A 22,238-nucleotide genomic window follows, 5' to 3' on the forward strand; every position below is an offset into this window, starting at 1 on the left:
TCTCCAATGATTTAATTATGACTGAAATGACATGACCTTAACAGCTGACAAGGACAGGAGACATACAAAGCCCATCAATCTAGAAAGAGGAATTCCCATGAAGCAGAATGTGACTAACCAGTCACTTTCTGTTGAAAGGTGGTGGAAGATGACAATGGTTTAGATGTTGATCACACAGGGAGATGACGCCAGACATTGTGCTGTTCCCCATAGTCATTTAGTATAATTATTTTATTGATGCCTAATAATAACATAAAGGCTTACTGAACCAGCAATCCCCTCTGTTTGCCTTGATATGATAGGTGTAAACTGTACCCTGAGTCCCACGCAGCATTTATTAAATTAAGTTCCCCAAGCTCTTGCATCACCTACTTCAGTCATTAATTTAGTCAAGCCATCTTCTTGACTAACTCCACATAATTTACTCTGGGTCCCAGGTGCGATCCGCCGTTTGCAGCGGGCTGTGAAGATCCGCTGGGCGTGTGGTCTGAGCTGGTGATCTGCATCATCACGGCTCTACAGGCTGGCTGCTGCTCCTCATGGGGACCACCAGCAACATCTGGGTTGCTATGTGGCCTACCCTCTTCAAGGGTTTCTACCAGTTCTCGTGCCATTTTTATGTACGTTTTCTTTAGGTCTACTTATTTAAGTCGTTGTATACGTATAATGGAATTTGGGAGATGCTACTTTCATGTTCAGACGTGTGCAGTGCATGAATGCATTGTCAAATAGAACTGTCACGTCTTTCTTACTTTTAGGCTGTACATTTAATTTGCTGACTCATCCTGTTGTGGTGCTTGTAGTCAGATCTCTCCTCGGCCACCAAGCGAGCTGTGTGCCTCTGGTAAGCTTGGGGTCAACACTTTCCTGGCGCACTGCTTGAAGACTATCAATACTCCTCATCGTTTCTGACAAGAAGCGGGCTCCGGGACCAGACGCGGTAATTTCCCAGGTCAGGCCAATACTTCGATATAAATTGGCGCTAGATACCCTCTCGGGTAAGATGACGCTACCATAAGTGGGAACAGTACTCATATGCTTTTAATGAGCGCGTTCTTGTTTCCAATAGTTCTTGCTCATTTTTTCTACTTTCTTGCCTTGCTGACAGTTATCTACTTCTGGCTGTGCTGCCTTTCGGGTCATTCGCCACTTGCTGGTGAACCAATCGGCAGGAGGGGAGGGGACACTGTGGAAGCCACGCCACTGAGCTATGTTCCACTATCAAACCCTTTAGAGACGGAAATTCGTCCAATGGGAACAACGCGAAGGCCTGAAAGGAATAGAGGCTCCGGAATGTTGGCAGTCAGGATAACCTGGAGATTGCTTTTTAGTATTCGTATGCAGCTGGGGCGTAATGACTGAAGTCTATCGGAACAGCTAGCATGCAAGTTGTCCCTGTAGACTTCCTGTCATTGCGCAGCTAACGCTAGTTGGCATTGGCTCAAAACTACCTCTTAACTTTTCATACTGGATGGTGAGACATACAAATGGCATCCATGAGTTCATCTGACTGTGTGGAAGTTGATAAAGGGTCTCTTGCCAAAATCCTTAACTAACCCTTGAACATTGTGTCATCTTTACATCATCTAACACCTAAACCCCTACACTGACTTTGGAGGGTCTAAACGGTCTGGGAATCTCTGCTACGGTTTCCACACGACTGCACAAGGACAGATGAGACTTAGAGGTGAGTCGAGACTCCTCATGACACTTCGTTGGATGTGTTGGGGGAGTGTAGTTTACAGTATTAGTGAACAGTCACTGTTCTCAGCCCTTATTGCCTTATCTGTTATATCCAACGTGTATTCAGTTCACCAAAAGGATGTTATTATGGAATACATTTTTTTATTTTTTATAATTACAGGCAGGCCCACCTACATTACTACAAGATAATAAAAGCTCACTCGATCGAGCCTAATGGTCTTGTAAGCAGCGGTGGAAAAAGTACCAACTTGTCATACTTGATTAAAAGTAAAGATGCCTTCATAGAAATGACTCAAGTAAAAGTCTAAAAGTATTTGGTTTTAAATAAACTTAAGTATAAAAAAGTAAGAGTATAAATGATTTCAAATGACTTATTAACCAGATGGCACAATTGCATTTTTTCTTCATCAGTAGCCAGGGGGACACTCCAACACTGAGACATCATTTGTGTTTAGTGAGTCCGCCAGATCAGAGGCAGTAGGGATGACCAGGGTTGTTCTCTTGATAAGTGTGAATTGGACCACTTTTCTGTCCTGCTAAGCATTCAAAATATAGCAAGTACTTTTGGGTGTCAGGGAAAATGTATGGAGTAAAAAGTACATTATTTCCTTTAGGAATGTAATGACGTAAAAGTTGTCAAAAATATAAATGGTAAAGTACAGATACTTCTTAAGTAGTACTTAAGTATTTTTAAGTACATTACACCACTGCTTGTAAGTAGCAATACATGACCTTGTATGCGGTACAAATCACATTGTGGGAGCACCTCTAAGAGAATGAATTAGGCTGTTTGGGAAGGTTTGCATCCTAAGAAACCTGCCTCAACATTGTTTTCGAAGTACAATAGACCAGCATATAGCTACTGTAGTAGGTACATTTAAGGATTTTTCTTTTTCGGCTTTAGACCAATCCCTACTTCTCCTCGAACAGTGTTTTGTTTTTAATAGTCAGAGTTTGGGCCTAGTTGTCAGCCTTATGTTCTCAGAGAGACTATTGACATGTACTATGTAGTGGCTGCTTTGCTTTTCATCCCAGAAACATCCCAAATGGTGTTATCCACTGTTGATTATGTTCAGAGTTTTCCAAATACAGGGTAATCATATGTTCCTGATGTTAAAGCATGTTTGTTTTCGTAACTCTGACTGAGAAAATAATCATCTCAAGTAGAGGGGACCAATAGGAAGTGATCTACAGAAACAGTCTAACGAATTCTACTGGACTACTTCTTCTACTGATGGAACAGTAGCCTGTTCTATTCAGCAAATGATTCACTGTTTTTCGATCATTAGAATTCTCGACAATTGCTGCAATTGTATTGATTAGCGAAAACCATATTTTTGAATCTGTTTTAGATTAAGTAGACACGTGACAGGATGCATTTTTGGGCTGCAGAATCTTCCTGAAGATTTTTTCTTTGAAAAGTGTCAAAATATTTTCTAAATGAAGCCCTTTTGTGTGTATGTTCACTACACTCCCATTGTCTTAGGTTTAATCAGCGATTGTTTGTGAACAAAGCAGATGCCAATTGTTTTAGGGCCTTCAAACTAACCATGTCAGTGGATTGTTTTTGATTTCACCTTTATTTAACCAGGTAGGCCAGTTGAGAACAAGTTATGCTTGCTGCTAGTGAGTAATTCAATGCACCTTGTGTCAGGAAGTGTTTTAGCTACCATTTTGTGTATAGTTTTGCTTACGGAGGTTGGGGTAAGTTGAGCCATTTGTTACATTCAGCATCACTAGGAGATCTATTGTATTCTTTCTAACAAAGGTATCTACATATATTTCAGGATGTTGTGTATCCCTGAAATAATCCAAATTCATGTAAACTTTACAGTTTTGAAAACAGGTTTTCTGGGGGAAATAAGGGTCTCTTGGCACAATTTACCCTGGATTCGGGTAAATTGAGCCACGGAATAGGTCAAGTTAAGCCGCATAGAAATGTCTACTGAATGAAATATTACCAATGCCTTTTTAAAAAGAATATCTATCTTTATTTCCCCGAACACAATTGCTTTTTCTTTTTAATAATTTTAAGCACCTTTTAACACAGGCTCCTAACAAACACAGGCTCCTAACAAACACTTTGTACTTCCTATATATATATTTAACATTGGCCAGGCCCTGTTACCTCATATCCCAGCGATAATGCGTTGCATTATGCCTGGGAAGAAAACACTTCAATTGGCTCAACTTTTACCCCAAGGCAAACATTTGGATTATATTAGCACACAGATACAATAATTTCATGCTTATGTATAGAATAATCTTAATGATCTACTTTGCTTTAGATACAAGCATCATGAAACCTCTATAACAGAAAATAATTTGACTTGCTGAAAATCTTTTCTTTTTTTCCTTTTTTCATGTGGTTTCTTCCTTCAGACTCAATGAAATGATGACCTCTTCCTAGATATTTGGTCAAATTATAACATTTTGTGTATGGTTTCCTAGAAACAAGGGTGGCTCAACCTACCCCACTCTCCCCTATTTTTGTTTAAATGTTTTCATGCAGATTTGTCTTTTCTCCCCAGCAGTGCTAATAATACGTCATTGTCATCTTTTATAATAGGAAGCCCACATGAATGTGAATGTGTAAACTGAATATAGTTGTTATGAACTACTGCAAATGAGTTTTGAGGATTTAGCAATGAGCTGGCAGACCTTTATTCTGCATGTTATTTTCCAGAATTTTTCTAATGAGCTATTTTGTATTGTTTAAATGCAGGGTTTCTCAAATGTTTTTGCTTGCAGACTAACCAGTTGAGCTGTGTTTTGAGTCTCCATCCACCATAAGGGTTGAGTGGTAAAAACAAACACACACAGCATAAATACAAAATATGATCTTGGCAGCGGACACTATTTTGCCGTTTCAAAGCTAACCCTGCAATTCCACATGCTGCCATGGAGCTGAAATAAAAAAATGCAATTTTAAAAACAATTTCCTGCAATTTATGCATTTTGCCATGGAGCTGAAATTTTGTTTGCTTTTTAAGCAAATTTCATGCAATTTATGCATTTTTGACATGGTTGGTGTTTTTATGCACCAACATAACATCAGTGGAGGCCTGATTGTCTAGCTTTTATTTTGTTGATTGTAAATTCTCAGATTATAGGTTATTGAAAATGTATAGGTCCGTTTCTCTTTCTGCATACCATCCCACAGTTTGGGAACTTACTGTTTTAATGGAACAATTTATTTATCTGTGCATAAGAGTGAAATTGGGTTTTCTTAAATGTTTGTCACAGGAAATAAAATGCAAAATTAAAGTTGAAAAATGTAAATATCTTTTAGACCAATGTTTATTCTTTGGAATCTGACAACTCTGGGAACTCATATCTGGTGTACCCTTTACATTCTAAATGTGTTTATACCATACTTAAAGTACACCCATAAATGCAGATTACTCCTAACCAATTTATTTGATTGAAGTTGCCTTTTAGTTTAATTTAATTGCTGTGCATAGGAAGTGGTTTGCTGAATTCCTGTCCCCTTGAGTAATCTTAGGACCATCTTACTACAAAACTGAGAAATCATGTCAGAATATAGACTATAGTAGTTTGAGTGCCTATTAATTACATGTAGGGTGGATAAAAGATGTGTGTGAACAATACAAGCACTTAACTTGAGAACGGTATGCAACTTGAACTTTGCACTATTCTCTAATTGATTTAAAAGGTCATATCTCAAGGTAGGTTTCAGCCTATAGTGATGAGGTTGTAGAGTATACAATGATTTTTACATGGTCATATGGCCTCATAAACAAAGGTATGAGATTAATTGCACCTAATGGTCTATATGCCGTGCAGTATACGAGCCAACGAGTTCAGTATAGGATAAGATTTGTAACGTTAACTGTCAGAATTGTTCATGTTTATTATTGTCACACTGACTTCAATCAATGCTGAAAATATACACTTTGGGTGAATGACTGTGAACCTATTTTGTTGCTGTAAAAAAAACTGACTTATGTCAACATTTTATTTTTGATTTACAAATAAATCGGTATGGAAAAACAATGTAGCATTTGTTTGTTTTTTTAATAAACGTTGATGACATTGAGAGAGATGGCACAGTACATGTCACCTCAGGAAACTCCTCACCAGGGTCATACACCGGTTCATTCAGTGAGCTGCAATGCTTTGGTCTTTGGATTAAAAGCCTTATTTAATTTCCATCACAGTGCATAGACATAAACACTTAAGCACTTTTGAGGATTGTGAAACGCAAAAGGACATTGCAAAACAAAAACATTGTCATTTGATTTTTGATACAAAATGTCATGATTCTTAGCCCAGGCTCATCTCTTCCTCTGTCAATACATAGATCCATGGAGTACATGACTGAAAAGTGTGAATGTTAAAACTACTTAACAAAATGTTAAGCGCAAAATAAATACTCCTTTTGTTATCAAAACATTTGAAATATCCTGTTCCCTTTTGATGTCGGCTAGAAAAATAAAACCATCCAACATTTACGACAATGTTCTAGATAGTGCTTCAAAAACTGGGTATATGTACTGATTACAACAAAATGTAAAGTGAATCAAAAATTACAACATTGGATAATAAACATTTAATGTACAATACTGCAACAATTAGCTTGTTGGAATCATAGAGAACATAGTGTCCTGTTTAATCTGTAGGTGTGGTCTGTGGTGTGGTTTGATTCTAGGGCAAACTGTTAAAAGGCTATAGACTTTCTACAGTGCAGGTATTATGCTTTTGAGGGCAAGACCACAAAAAAATAAATGTACATTGTGATAGTCTGTTATCTAACCCCCAATGAACATGGCTTGAAGTGGACAGTGAAAGGAGAAGTGGAATGAATACAAATCCTTACTGAAAACCACAGCTTTGAGGTGTTTACAGAACAGCGATTTAGACGTATGTGCAGGGGGTCGGGGTGGGCTGTTTTAGTCAGCTGCGATCAGTGTAAAAAGGGGGGTGGCTTGGAGGGGTGGGTCCATCTCAGCCTGGTTGTCGCTGTTCTTGATCAACCCCATATTATGGACATGTGGTCCTATTTGGCCAGCTGGACTGAGTGTATTGGAGAAGGGAATGTAGCTGTTATATACAAAGCACCATTTTGTGTGTGTGTGTTTTGTGTGTGTGTGTGTGTGTGTGTGTGTGTGTGTGTGTGTGTGTGTGTGTGTGTGTGTGTGTGTGTGTATCAGTGGAGGCTCCTCAGAGGAGGAAGGGGAGGACCATCCTCAGTGAATTTCATAAAAATGTAAACACTAGAAACATTAAAGTTATACTTTTTAGATAAAACTATACTAAATCTATTCGTATGTCACCAAATAATAGATTAAAATACACTGTTTTGCAATGGTCTACAGTAACTTCAAAAGCACTGTCTGGGGTAGCACCATGGTGTAGCCGGAGGACAGCTAGCTTCCATCCTCCTCTGACTTCAATACAAAACCTAGGAGGCATGTAGGCCTCAACCTCTTCCATAGACATACATGGTAATTATGACCACTTCCGGAGGAAGTCCTCCAACCGATCAAAGCTTTTAGGATCAGAGAACAAACAGTGTGTTGTATTGGGATTGTGCCACAGAGCATTATGGGGATTCTATGTGTTGAGAAGCTTGGTGACATTGTCCGATAGAGATTAAGAGTGAACAGTGATAGTTGAGCATTTTTGGTATTTTATTCAATTCAAATTTGTTTTTTTCAAATGACAGGAGACAGAAGAGGTATGTAAATTGTTTTCTTGGTTTTAGAATTTAATTTTTGTGTCCAGCTAGCAACTGATTTAACTTTATTTTTAAAGTTAGCCTCGTTAACTTCAGTAGCTAGCTATCTACCAGCGTGAAGTGTGCAGTTTGTGGACTTTGTTGAAGAACTCGTTTCATTCTCTGGGGTACACGGGAAAGGGGAGGGTCGACCACTGCCTGAGATCAGTTTCATGAAGAAAGATGAAAAGGTGAGGGCGTTCAATACCAACTGGTATCAAAAGTAAAGCTGGTAACAGGGAGCCTTTCATCAAGCTGCCTGTATTGCTGGCCATGCCTGCTTTAGGGAAAGTCTGAGCCTTGGTCAAAAGGTGGGTACAGTGACCTGAAGAACATCGATCGTTCAGCTAAACGGCAAACAAAAGCAGGAGAATATAAATGCCGACATTCAAGCTTCTGGGAATAAGCTGCATCGACAAGAGGACATGACGAGAGGGGAAATTCCCGCCAACAAGGGCAACTACAAGGAGCTTGCAGAGGTAATTGCACGTCAGAATGCTTTACTTGTTGAACATATCGACCTTTCGACTTGTTTTTTCTAGGATGTCGAAAACAATTCAGAATGATTTGATAGCTTCATCGCATCATCCATAAACATTTCGATTAAAGAGAGAGGTTGACACAGCACATTTTTTTCACGTGCACTCAAGTAAGCTTTCCTCTTTCCACCGGTATTTATTGAGCAAAGAACACAATCACTCCGGACAAGTAAAAACTCATGACATAAATGTTGCAGCAGCCTAGGCACACCTAAACGCTAGAAATCGGACATGTTGTATGGGATGAAAACAAGACTATATTTCAGTCTGATCAACCTTTTTTTTACAACTAATTAATCACTGGCATACTTTATTGGGTCCAGAGTTTCCCTAGTTAGGTTACCATATAAGGAAAAACTCCAGGCCCCAGGAGGTAAAAATTACCCCACGCTCTGAGACCTATGGTGCCACCAGTCTGCTTGCAGTTGTCAGTTATGGTCAGGTATGTGGATGATCAGGCTTTAATCAGAACGTTTCTTGGGCTACTTTGATGTGTGAAGTGGGCGAGATGCGCCGCAGTCTGTGTTTGACTTAATGCATTTTGAGATGTCGGAGTTTAACTTCATAGAGAAACTTGTTGTCCAAACCTGTGACGGCGCAGCTGTAATGGAATGTATCTGCTATTTGTATTTCCAGGGAAGTCCCCTCCTGTTCCCTGATTAAGAGGTGATGATCACTCCACTACCATTGTCAACTATCTCCTGACATGAACTGAATCCATGTCTCATGTTCCCGCTCATCCACTGGCACATTGAATGTTTCCTCTCCAAGCTCTGTAAGTACCCCTATCAATGTTCTCTCATTACTGTATGTAGAGTCAATCACAAACACAATCACATTATTACACATCAATCATTTTACTCCTTGCTTAGACTAACTCATGCTTAGCCCTTTTGTCTAACTGTGTCGTGTGTTGTGTTATTGTTTGTCTTTTTAGGCAAATCCTGTCCTGCACTGGTCAAGCCTCTGAACACCTCAACTCATATATATGCCATTTATGCCTCATACCCTCATTCAATCACTGCTGTGGTCCCTTTCCAACACTGTAAGTAGCCCTCATTCCCATTCCCCATAATAGTGTACTATAAATGGCTTTATTAAATGCTTTAGGTTGAAATAATTAGTCATTGACGATTTTTGAAACACACTTTGTTGTCCCTGTGCGCTCCACACCTATACCCTGGGTCTACCATCCTCCTATTTATTTAAGTCACCAGCCTCCACTGGTAGGTACGTTTTGTTAGGCATCCTGGATTGGCTGATGTGTTTGTGTGTGTTTTTCATTGGGCTTATCTCTTGATCTGCCTGTAGTGTGTGCGCGTTTGGTCGGTCAGTCCTATCTCTTGATCTGGCTGTAGTGTGTGTGCGTTTGGTCGGTCAGTCCTATCTCTTGATCTGGCTGTAGTGTGTGTGTGTGTGTGCGTTTGGTCGGTCAGTCCTATCTCTTGAACTGCCTGTAGTGTGTGTGTGTGCGTTTGGTCGGTCAGTCCTATCCTATCTGGCTGTAGTGATCTGGCTGTCCTATCTCTTGATCTGCCTGTAGTGTGTGTGTGCGTTTGGTCGGTCAGTCCTATCTCTTGATCTGGCTGTAGTGTGTGTGTGCGTTTGGTCGGTCAGTCCTATCTCTTGAACTGTCCGATGTAGCTGTTCTCGATGCAGAGCACGGCGTAGGAGCTGTGACAGCTGCTGGTTCTCTGTTGGAGGAGCTGCCCCCCCTGTAGAGAGGAGGCCATGCCCGTCAGCGCACGCTCCCCTATACGCCACGTCTCACAGTAGTTATCCACCTGGCCGTGCCCCTGCTGGTGGAACCGTGCCATATCATCTTGTCTGGCCTGGGTGAGGAGAGGGAATAAGGAGAGAACGAGATGAAGGGTTGAATCATCATATTTTTGCTTCCATTCACTTTCTCAGCTGTTAACTTGACATAACTTATCAATGCCTCCCTCATGGGTGTTGTAAAAAGAGAGGTTTTGATATTTTGTGTATAGTGAGTGATATGTAGACGTGTAGTTTATCACCATGTGCCGTCTGTGAAAATGTCTTTGCCATCGAAGGAGTAGATGGGTACGTTGTCCTTCACTCTGCCCTCTGAGTCACTGAAGATGGCCTCCCAACTGTCAAACAGGACCTCGTCCTATAGAGGGGACAGACAAATGGTTAGGGACGGTTGCTGCCAATTACTTAAATGATATGGAATGATACTGGGATTCTGAATGAAGCTGAAAATGCATCTCAGTCTTAGCCGACTGTACCTTTAGGTTGACGATGGGCATGCGGTCTCTGTCTGACTTGCGGACGATGCTGTAAAGGTCCTGGAGCTTGGAGGAGAGGAAAGCCTGAAGGTTCCCTTCAGCCCGATGGCCCGAGCCTGGTTGAAACACAGGAAGTCTGCCCCTCTGATACCCCGCATGTTACCCTGGGGGCGTTCAGGGCGACCAGGTGAATCTGCAGAAGGAAAGAAGAAGAAGAGTCTTTAAAAACGTGCTTCCCATCACATCTACAATCAGAAGTATTTCAGCAGTGGCATGTTTTTAGGTTACATTTATGATATTTAAATCACTGGCTACTCACGCTTGGGCCTGACGTGTGTTGGTGGCTGGGGGTCTCAGGGGTCTGGGTCTGCGTTGTGGGGTTACAGGGTAGCGGGTGTCTGTGTAAACCGGGTTCTGTGGGACAGGGGCTGGCTGGGGCTGGACAGGGTCAGGGTTGTGCTGTCGGTCTGTATAACTGGGGTACCGTGGATCAGTGTGTGAGGGGTATCTGGGGTCTGAATGTGAGGGGTAGCGTGGATCTGGCTGGGCTGGGTAGCGTGGATCTGGCTGGGCTGGGTAGCGTGGATCTGGCTGGGCTGGGTAGCGTGGATCAGGCTGGGCTGGGTAGCGTGGATCAGGCTGGGCTGGGTAGCGTGGATCAGGCTGGGCTGGGTAGCGTGGATCAGGCTGGGCTGGATAGCGTGGATCAGGCTGGGCTGGATAGCGTGGATCCGGGTGAGTCGGGTAACGTGGGTCGGGGTGAACAGGGTGTTGTCCCTCAGGCTGTGGCTGGTGGGGGTCTAGCTGTCTGGGGGGTTGCTCTGTGGCCGTGTTAGAGGGATGGTCTGGCTGGTAGTAGACCACTGGAGGAGGGTCGACAGCTGCTACCTCATTACCCTTCAGATGGATACAGGCAGAGAATTCATGTCAATAAGATTCACTAATGTGATTAATAACTTCATTAAGTGATTCCTTCACTGTCACAATAGTTTGTCAGCATTTCTCAAGTGCACATTTCCAACGACTTACCTGGTCAGGGGTTAAAGCTATGTGTGGTCCAAGCTGAAAGGTAAAACTTCCAAGTTAATCATGTAAACATTAACAAAGGATGAAGGTGTTGTATTTTATAAATATAGTGGCTTGCATCCATTACACCATTACACTGCACCTGGATTTGCCGGAAGCCATCTCGTACTCTGATGTAAAAGTCTGTTTGGTCGACCAGATACACCAACGCCCCTCTGCCTGTCGTCTGGCCGTGGCTGTCATCGTGTCGTATGACCTCAGCACCATCACCTGTTCAAACGTGGACGACAAGGAGCTAAATGATGCCACATCCTGGAAGTGGTGTATATATCATCACAGTGAGGCCCTGTCCAGAAACAGGCCCTAACCTCCTAGACCCTACACTAGGAATGGAGGGGTTAACAGACTCACCCCAGAGGAGTGTCCATCAGTTCCAGGTGGGCCAGGAGGGCCCGGAGGTCCAGGGATGCTGATAGCTGAGATGTAATAAGATCACATTCATTGAAGCTGTTAACCAAGGAGCTACTGTACTTCATGTCACCAGAATGTTGTGTTCCTGCCTATGTACTGTATGTATGAGTGTGTGTGCGAGAGAGTACGCCTCACTCTGTGTTGGCCTGTAGGCTCCAGGCGAGGAGGATGATCCTGAAGGTCCGGGGGGCCCCGGTGGGCCTGGGTTCCCTTGCCTGCCTTCGTACTCTCTTCCTGGGTTACCTGGAGGGCCCTGGGGCCCTGAAGGACCGATGATGGACTCTCCCTTTGGCCCCTGGAGATCGATAGATCTTGCTCATTAAAACTTTCTAATTAAATTCCATTGTACATGTCTTTTGATGCAAGGCACTGATTAAACGTGGAGAATGCAGTAAAACAAAATGGCTGTTGTTCAGTGGTTATTCTTACCGGAAGTCCTGGAGGTCCAGGTTGACCACCCTGTCCACCGTAACCGCCACCATAATATCCTCCGGCTGGCTCGCCCTTCTCCCCCTTCATCCCAGAGTCTCCTCTCTCTCCCTTCATCTCCCTCTGCAGGGACACGCACACACACACACACACACACAAAACGTCATTTGACCTCACGTCAAACACATACAGACGCATGCCGGGTTGTGAGTGTAGAGCTCCTTTGTCGTTACGTCACTTACCTTAAAGGTGTAGATGTCAAAGTTGGACGTGAGACCTAGAGTGGAGACGATAGAACGCGAGTTCAATCAGCTCAATCTCGTGTGTTAGTACACCTAAGGCCAGCGGAGGTAAATAACTAGCTGGTTTTACTGTACCTGGTACCCCGGGTATTCCTGGTACTCCACGATCACCTTTGTCTCCTTTGGAGTCTGATGGGTGGAGGAAAAAGGCCAACATGTAAGCCAACACATGACATCGTTTTACATGTAATGTTCTATGTCATGGTGTGGGACTGGCCAATGAGAATGAGTTGACTTACCAGGATATAACCGTGATACATCATCCCGCTGAGTGTGAAACAGAACAAAGGAGAGAAGAGTTACACTACTGTACCTTGGAAAGAGACCCTATCAAACCTGACTGACTACAGCATATAACTCACAACACCAACGGCTGGGAAAGATACAATACTGGATCAGACATCTACTCACATTGAACCTGTCCAGAGGTACTGCTGGCCCGGGGGGTCCGGGTGGGCCAGGTGGTCCTGGAGGACCCTAAAAACATGGATCAATCTGGGTTAAACTGATGCCCTGTCTGGGTCATGACGGTCTAACCATACCACTGCTTTTATGAATGATTTGACATGCTGACCTCTGGGTTGCATCCCAACAGTCTTTCATGTATGAATCCCATCAATCACCAACCAGCGGTGTCATACTTACTCCATATCCTCCAGTCCCTCCCGCTGAATCCCCCCTCTCTCCTTTGACACCATTCAACCCAGGACGGCCCTGTAACCAACACACTGGTTCACATTCAGCAGCAGTCCATCACCATGTTAATACTGAACGGGAAATAGCACACTTGGATCCTTTCTAAGTCACACTTCAGTGCCATTTAGCAAACACTCTTATTCAAAGCCACTTTGTCATGTGTGCATATATTTGTACATATGGGTGGTCCTGGGAATCAAACTCACTGTCTTGGCATTGCAAGAGCCATACTCAACCAACTGAGCTACAGAGCACCAGCACTTGGCTAATAGATGAACAGAGATACTTACCGGTCTACCTGGCATGCCTATATCTCCCTTTAGACCAGCTGGACCATAGGGACCCTATAGAGACAGAGAAGAATATACATCTACCAGCTGGACCCTATAGATACAGAACAATATAAATCTACCAGATGGACCCTATAGAGACAGAACAATATAAATCTACCAGCTGGACCCTATAGATACAGAACAATATAAATCTACCAGCTGGACCCTATAGAGACAGAATAATATAAATCTACCAGCTGGACCCTATAGATACAGAGAACAATATAAATTTACCAGCAGGACCCTATAGATACAGAACAATATAAATCTACCAGCTGGACCCTATAGAGACAGAACAATATAAATCTACCAGCTGGACCCTATAGATACAGAACAATATAAATCTACCAGCTGGACCCTATAGAGACAGAATAATATAAATCTACCAGCTGGACCCTATAGATACAGAGAACAATATAAATTTACCAGCAGGACCCTATAGAGACAGAATAATATAAATCTACCAGCTGGACCCTATAGATACAGAGAACAATATAAATTTACCAGCAGGACCCTATAGAGACAGAACAATATAAATCTACCAGCTGGACCCTATAGAGACAGAACAATATAAATCTACCAGCTGGACCCTAGAGACAGAACAATATAAATCTACCAGCTGGACCCTATAGATACAGAGAACAATATACATTTACCAGATGGACCCTATAGAGACAGAACAATATAAATCTACCAGATGGACCCTACAGAAACAGAGAGCTATATACAGTACATCCATGGTTATCAGAAACAAAGCATGTCACTGTTAAAGGAGAGTACTTACAGGAGGTCCCTCAGGTCCCGGGAGTCCCTTCTCTCCCTGCACACACAGAGGTCAAAGGGTATCAACATTTTATGTTGCATGGCACATATAAAAGAGATGGACAAGCATAATGTAAATAATAACATACAGTATTTCTACCAACTATAAATCTCGTGTGTGGTTTTTCTCACCGGTTGAGACCCCAGCCCTCCCAGGTACAGGGGTCTTCCATCAGGCCCCATGCTAATACCAGGTTCTCCTTTCTCCCCCTGGACAGGACACAGGGTGGAGACATGTCAATACTTCATGCAATTTTCCCTGTACTGTACAGAAAACAAGATATGAATTAAGTTATTACCAGACCTTAGCTGCGTATCCTGGCTGTCCAGGCTCTCCTGTATCTCCCTTTGGTCCCATAGGCCCCTACAGAAGAAGTTGTGACCAGTATAAATAACAACCTTGTGTGTGTATATTTTTAAAAGAGAGTTCCATTAACATGTTTTAGACAGTTTTCAACATACAACTAGTAGGCCGTGCAGCATTGCTTTTTGAAATATTAGGGAGCACTATTAAGGTGTTTCAACTGAAATATATATAACATTTAAAAAATCCATTAACATGTTATAAAATCATTTTTGCCACAATCTCCACCATACATCTAGAACAACACTGTCCGTTTGGTGTGTTTCAACTGTGATACATCTTTAGAAACAGTCACGGTAAATGTCTCCTCTCCACTGTGTGTTCATTGGCAGTGTGATACTGATACATACTGGGAATCCTGCCCGGCCGGGAAGACCTGGTCCTCCCTGGAGAAAAGGAAATACGGGTTAGGGTGACTATAAAACATAAGACATTATAAAACTGCATGTAGAGTAGCATAGTGACTGTCTGCCGAGTCAAATTCTCACCTGTCCTTGATTCCCAAGAACTCCATCAAACTACAACGAGACAGAGACGGGTAGGTCAGTTGTGTCACTGAAACATCACTATGATCCAGAGCAGACAAGAGCGTACAGTACACAGCCACACTCACGCTGCCTGAGGTCTGGTAGATCTGTCCCGGTGGGCCAGGGCTCCCGGAGGTCCAGGGGGCCCCCCTTCACGTCCTGGCTCACCCTACAACACCACACACACAACAGCATGAGAGCCATGGGACACGCAATAGATGACTTACGCTACCGTTCAAAAGTTTGGGGTCACTTAGAAAAGTCTTTGTTTTTGAAAGAAAAGCAAATGTTTTGTCCATTTTAAAATAACATCAAATTGATTAGAAATACAGTGTAGACATTGTTAATGTTGTAAATGACTGTTGTAGCTGGAAACGGCGTACAGAGGCCCATTATCAGCAACCATCACTCCTGTGTTCCAATGGCATGTTGTGTTAGCTAATCCAAGTGTATCATTTTAAAAGGCGCATTGATCATTAGAAAACCCTTTTGCAATTATGTTAGCACAGCTGAAAACTGTTGTTCTGATTAAAGAAGCAAGAAAATAAAAAAAATCAACCACCAAAATATGGTAATCGGGAGTAGGTAACTCACCCTTTCTCCTCTGTCTCCCTCTCCCCTTTGTCTCCCTGTGTATACACAAGAAACAAAACAGAATAGGTTAGTGCACTTTGTGTGGGTTACTCTAAAGCCTAAGTAACGTTCTAATAGAGTCTGGGGAGATGGCTGAGGGATAAGAATCTTCTACCAATTGTCCTGGGAATCCGTCCATCCCTGGTGTTCCATCCCGTCCTCGTGCTCCCTCGCTCCCCTTCTCTCCCGAAAGCCCAGGCAACCAGATCTTCCCTGTATGATGACAGGAATACAGTAAGCATTGCTATATAACAAAGATCTGGCCTCCAATCAAACTTAGCAATATATTCAAAGGGATTTCCTGGTTCTTACTGGAAGGCCAGCGATTCCGGGCGGACCCTGAAAAACAATGGATATGTGACTATGTCTTAGTTGACGTGATCGTAAAGGCAATCCAAATGATGAGTGGATGGTAATGAATAGATCACCTGTGGTCCTGGAATCCCTATCACTCCAGCAACACCATTGACCCCGTCACTCCGGAACCCTCCCCGTCACCCTACACAGAGAGGACACAGATACGTTCAAAAAAGACAATTCCACAAAATATATGTAGTCAAATTGGTAACAATTTGAATGAAGGGAGCTGTGGGGTGGGAGGTTGCTGTAGTTGATGTAGTCTGGGTGGGTGGCAGGAGTTGTGTACAGTACTCACATAACGCACAGGGTAGGACTGTCCGGGGTCCGGGTGGTCCTGGAGTCCCAATCGGTCCCATGGGCCCAGGAAGCCCAGCCAAGCCCCCCTGCCCTGTCTGACCAGGCACTCCAGGGTCACCCTGAGAACCCTGGTGGTTAGGAGCGAAGAGGTGAGAGACAGAGAGAGATTGTAATGATGTGTGTGTAAAAATCAGCAGTCCATTTACATGTAGACATAATTAACACAGCATGCTAACAGACAAATAAAGAAGCATTCCACACAATTGGAAACACATTTAAGCTGAATTATTACTATAACAAGCAATGTAAATCAATATTGAAAATAATAATAAAAAAACAATTACAAAAAACAATGACTGCATATAGTTTAGTTCCAATATTAAACATCCAGACTGATGGTAAAATATCTTAAGCAACGACATGCTATTTAAGATGCTATGTCAGAAGGCAAACAAGCAAATGTTCCATTTGTCCTATAATGAAACACTGGGAATTAGAGTTTTTCTCAGTGAGTTGATTCCCCCATGTGATGAATGCAGCCGAAACCAAGGAACCAATAGTATGCAGATGAAAACAAGGAACAAATAGCAGGGGACCCAGTAGTACCTGTGACCCATCACCTTCACTAAAGATACTGGTCAAAAAGTTGGAGAAGGCAGACAAAGAGTTTTGCTAGAGGGAGACAAGCATAAGCATAAAATCCTCACACCCCCACCAACATAATGTTTAGACTATCGATCTCTAGGAGAAGTCCCACCACCAACATCATGTTTAGACTATCGATCTCTAGGAGTCCCACACCAACATCATGTTTATAGACTATCGATCTCTAGAAGTACCACCACCAACATCATGTTTAGACTATTGATCTCTAGGAGAAGTCCCACCACCAACATGTTTAGAGTAACATCATGTTTAGACTATCGATCTCTAGGAGAAGTCCCACACCAACATCATGTTTAGACTATCGATCTCTAGAAGTACCACCACCAACATCATGTTTAGACTATTGATCTATAGGAGAAGTCCCACCACCAACATCATGTTTAGACTATCGATCTCTAGGAGAAGTCCCACCACCAACATAATGTTTAGACTATTGATCTCTAGGAGAAGTCCCACCACCAACATCATGTTTAGACTATCGATCTCTAGGAGAAGTCCCACACCAACATCATGTTTAGACTATCGATCTCTAGGAGAAGTCCCACACCAACATCATGTTTAGACTATCGATCTCTAGAAGTCCCACACCAACATCATGTTTAGACTATCGATCTCTAAGAGAAGTCCCACACCAACATCATGTTTAGACTATCGATCTCTAGAAGTCCCACACCAATATCATGTTTAGACTATCGATCTCTAAGAGAAGTCCCACACCAACATCATGTTTAGACTATCGATCTCTAGGAGAAGTCCCACCACCAACATCATGTTTAGACTATCGATCTCTAGGAGAAGTCCCACACCAAACAAACAAGGTCAAAGTGAAAATAGCTATATATTTAAGATTTAGAGGTGGGATAGTATGGGTGTATTTGAGAGCTCACCCTCTCTCCACTGGGCCCTGGAAGACCTAGATCACCAGCTTCTCCCTGCGGATGAGAGAGATAGAGAGAAAGAGACAATCATCTCAAAAGGATCCCTATACAAAGGTCCAGTTCTGTGCTGTATACAGTGATATATAAACTCAGCAAAAAAAGAAACACCCCTTTTTCAGGACCCTGTCTTTCAAAGATAGTTTGTAAAAATCTAAATAAATCTAAATAACTTCACAGATCTTCATTGTAAAGGGTTTAAACACTGTTTCCCCATGCTTGTTCAATGAACCATAAACAATGAATGAACATGCACCTGTATAATGGTTAATACACTAACAGCTTACAGATGGTAGGCAATTAAGGTCACAGTTCTGAAAACTTAGGACACTAAAGAGGCCTTTCTATTGACTCTGAATAACACCAAAAGAAAGATGACCAGAGTTCTTGCTCATCTTGCAAATGTTGCAAATGTTGCAAATGAGAACCTGTTCTCAATTAGCCTACCTGGTTAAATAAAGGTGAAATAAAAAATAAAATAAAAAAAATCTGCGTGAACATGCCTTAGGCATGCTGCAAGTAGGCATGAGGACTGCAAATGTGGACCAGGGCAATAAATTGCAATGTCCGTACAGTGAGATGCCTAAGACAGCACTACAGGGAGACAGGACGGACAGCTGATCGTCCTCGCAGTGGCAGACCACGTATAACAACACCCTCACATGATCAGTACATCCGAACATCACACTTACGGGACAGGTACAGGATGGCAACAACAACTGCCCGAGTTACACCAGGAATGCACAATCCCTCCATCGGTGCTCAGACTGTCCACAATAGGCTGAGAGGCTAGACTGAGGGCTTGTAGGCCTGTTGTAAGGCAGGTCCTCACCAGACATCACCGGCAACAACGTTGCCTATGGGCACAAACCCACCATCGCTGGACCAGACAGGACTGGCAAAAGGTGCTCCTCACTGACGAGACGTGGTTTTGTTTCACCAGGGGTGATGGTCGGATTCGCGTTTATCGTCAAAGGAATGAACATTACACCGAGGCCTGTACTCTGGGGCGGGATAGATTTGGAGGTGGTGAGTCCGTCTTGGTCTGGGGTGGTGTGTCACAGCATCATCGGACTGAGCTTGTTGTCATTGCAGGCAATCTTAATGATGTGCATTACAGGGAAGACATCCTCCTCCCTCATCTGGTACCCTTCCTGCGGGCTTATCCTGACATGACCCTCCAGCATGACAATGCCACCAGCCATACTGCTCATTCTGTGCATGATTTCCTGCAAGACAGGAATGTCAGTGTTCTGCCATGGCCAGCGAAGAGCGCGGATCTCAATCCCATTGAGCACGTCTGGGACCTGTTGGACCGGAGGGTGAGGTGCAGTCCATGTGCTGTCCAGTTTCTGGTGCAGTCCATGAGGAGGAACTGCAATGCAGTACTTAATGCAGCTGGTGGCCACACCAGAAACTGACTTACTTTTAGGGGACACATTATTCCATTTCTGTTAGTCACATGTCTGTGGAACATGTTCAGTTTATGTCTCAGTTGTGGAATCTTGTTATGTTCATACAAATATTTACACATGTTAAGTGTGCTGAAAATAAACGCAGTTAACAGTGAGGACGTTTTTTTTTTTAGTATGATCAGTTGAGCTAAAATAAAATAAGTCTCCTCCCTGTCTCATACCTTCTCTCCGCTACTGGGTCCTGGGGTTCCAGGCCTGCCAGGTGGACCAGCGGGCCCCTGAAAAACACAGCGTGATATCAATACATAATGGTCAACAAATCAAGACATTCATTTCAATGCTGTAGTTGTGCTGTCTACAGTTAACTAGGCACAAAACATTGTCACGTCAGATATAGTAGAGAGAGGGTCCTCACTGGTAGGCCACGGGCCCCGTCCTGTCCGGGAGGTCCAGGGGGCCCGAAAGAGCCTGACCCATGGGAGCTGACACCACCGGCTGAGGGGCCAGGGGGACCTGGTGGGCCCGGGGGGCCTGGTAGACCACGGAGAGTCTAAAGAAACAGTCAACACAACAGTCTTGGGTTTCACAATATACAGTTTGGGAAAAGTCATTTTCTGGGCCAAACTCAAAATCTCTGTGGCTAAAACATACCTGTATTCTCTCCAAATCTGGGAATCCTCCGGAGCCTTCCACATCCACAAATGTCTAGGGACAAATGAAGAAACATTAAAAGTGGTATATTGGTATATTCATGTCTGATCCACATAAATTAATGGGCTGAATGGCCTGATGCTGTAGTGGTTGACTCACAGCGATCAACTGTCCCTGGGCCTGGGGGTCCAGGTGGCCCTGGAGAACCCTGGGTCCTGGGTAACCATCACCACGATCCCCCCTGGAGAGGTCACAGGGAAAACACTCAGTATTTAACCTCCGATAATATTCAAATACTCATGCTCTTCAATAAATGGCTTCTGGCCTTTACCTTTTGTCCTTTGACCCTGAGTCTCCTTGTGTTCCTGGGAACCCTCTGTCTCCGGCAGGTCCCTGAGTTGTGGTGGGACAGAGAGAGAAGACACAGCTTAGTGAGGCTGACACTGTCTGACCACTGCTACTGACCACCACCGCTTATCAATAATGACATCTGACCACCACTGTATTTCTCCTCACACAATTAACAATGAATAAAAACCCATGACATGAGATCAATGGGATAAAACATCAGAAAGTGACACTCACTAATTTGCCATCCTCTCCTGGATCCCCCTGGGGAATGAAATAGATATGGTTTGTTACAGTCAATTCAAAGAAAAACGTACAAGTACTGAGACCAAATAAAGTGAGAATGCTCTACCAGAATACAGTGCCTACGGAAAGTATTCAGACCCCTTGACTTTTCCACATTTTCTTACGTTACAGCCTTATTCTAAAACTGATTAAATAAATCAGCAATCTACACACAATACCCCATAATGACAAACCATAATGACAAAGCAAAAACAGGTTTAGAAATGTTTGCAACCCCCCCCAGAAATACCTTATTTACATAAGTATTCAAACCCTTTGCTTATGAGACTAGAAATTGAGCTCAGGTGCATCCTGTTTCCATTGATTGGGCATGATTTGAAAAGGCACACACCTGTCTATATAAAGATACTACAGTGCATGTCATAGCCAAAACCAAGCCGTGAGGTCGAAGGAATTGTCCGTGGAGCTCCGAGACAGGATTGTGTCGAGGCACAGATCTGGGGAAGGGTACCAAAACATTTCTGCAGCATTGAAGGTCTCCAAGAACACAGTGGCCTCCATCATTCTTAATTGGAAGAAGTTTGGTACCACCAAGATTCTTCCTAAAGCTGGCCACCCAGCCAAACTGAGCAATCGGGGGAGATGGGCCTTAGTTTGTGAGGTGACCAAGAACCCGATGGTCACTCAGACAGAGCTCAGACGGAGATGGGAGAACCTTCAAGAAGGACAACAATCTCTGCAGCACTCCAATAATCAGGCCTTTATGGAAGAGTGACCAGACGGAAGCCACTCCTCAGTAAAAGGCACATGACAGCCCGTTTGGAGTTTGCCAAAAGGCACCTAAAGATTCTCAGACCATGAGAAACAAGATTATCTGGTCTGATGAAACCAAGATTGAACTCTTTGGCCTGAATGCCAAGCGTTATGTCTGGAGGAAACCTGACACTAACCCTACGGTGAAGCATGGTGATGGCAGCATCATGCTTTGGGGATGTTTTTCAGCGGCAGGGACTGGGAGACTAGTCAGGATCGATGCAAAGATGAACGAGCAAAGTACAGAGAGATAGTTGATGAAAACCTGCTCCAAAGCGGACCTCAGACTGGGGCAAAGGTTCACCTTCCAACAGGACAATGACCCTAAGCACACAGCCAAGACAACGCAAGTCTCAATGTCTTTGAGTGGCCCAGCCAGAGCCCGGACTTGAACCCAATCTAACATCTCTGGAGAGATGTGAAAATAACTGTGCTGCAACGCTCCCCATCCAACCTGACAGAGCTTGCAAGGATCTGCAGATAAAAATGGGAGAAACTCCCCAAATACAGTTGTGCCATGCTTGTAGCGTCATACCCAAAACGACTCGAGGCTGTAATCGCTGCTAAAGGTGCCTCAACAATGTACTGAGTAAAGGGTCTGAATACTTATGTAAATGTAATATTTCAGTTGTTCATTTTTAATACATGTGCAAAAATGTCGAAAAACTTG

At 43.3% G+C, this 22,238-nt stretch overlaps 1 pseudogene; it reads right to left on the reverse strand.

Moving 5' to 3' along the window:
• Positions 1–9,526: 9,526 nt before the first annotated feature.
• The window catches only part of LOC124010726, a 36,041-nt pseudogene continuing 23,329 nt past the window's right edge, over positions 9,527–22,238 (reverse strand).

This window comes from Oncorhynchus gorbuscha, linkage group LG23 (assembly GCF_021184085.1).
Source record: "Oncorhynchus gorbuscha isolate QuinsamMale2020 ecotype Even-year linkage group LG23, OgorEven_v1.0, whole genome shotgun sequence".
NCBI lineage: Eukaryota > Metazoa > Chordata > Actinopteri > Salmoniformes > Salmonidae > Oncorhynchus > Oncorhynchus gorbuscha.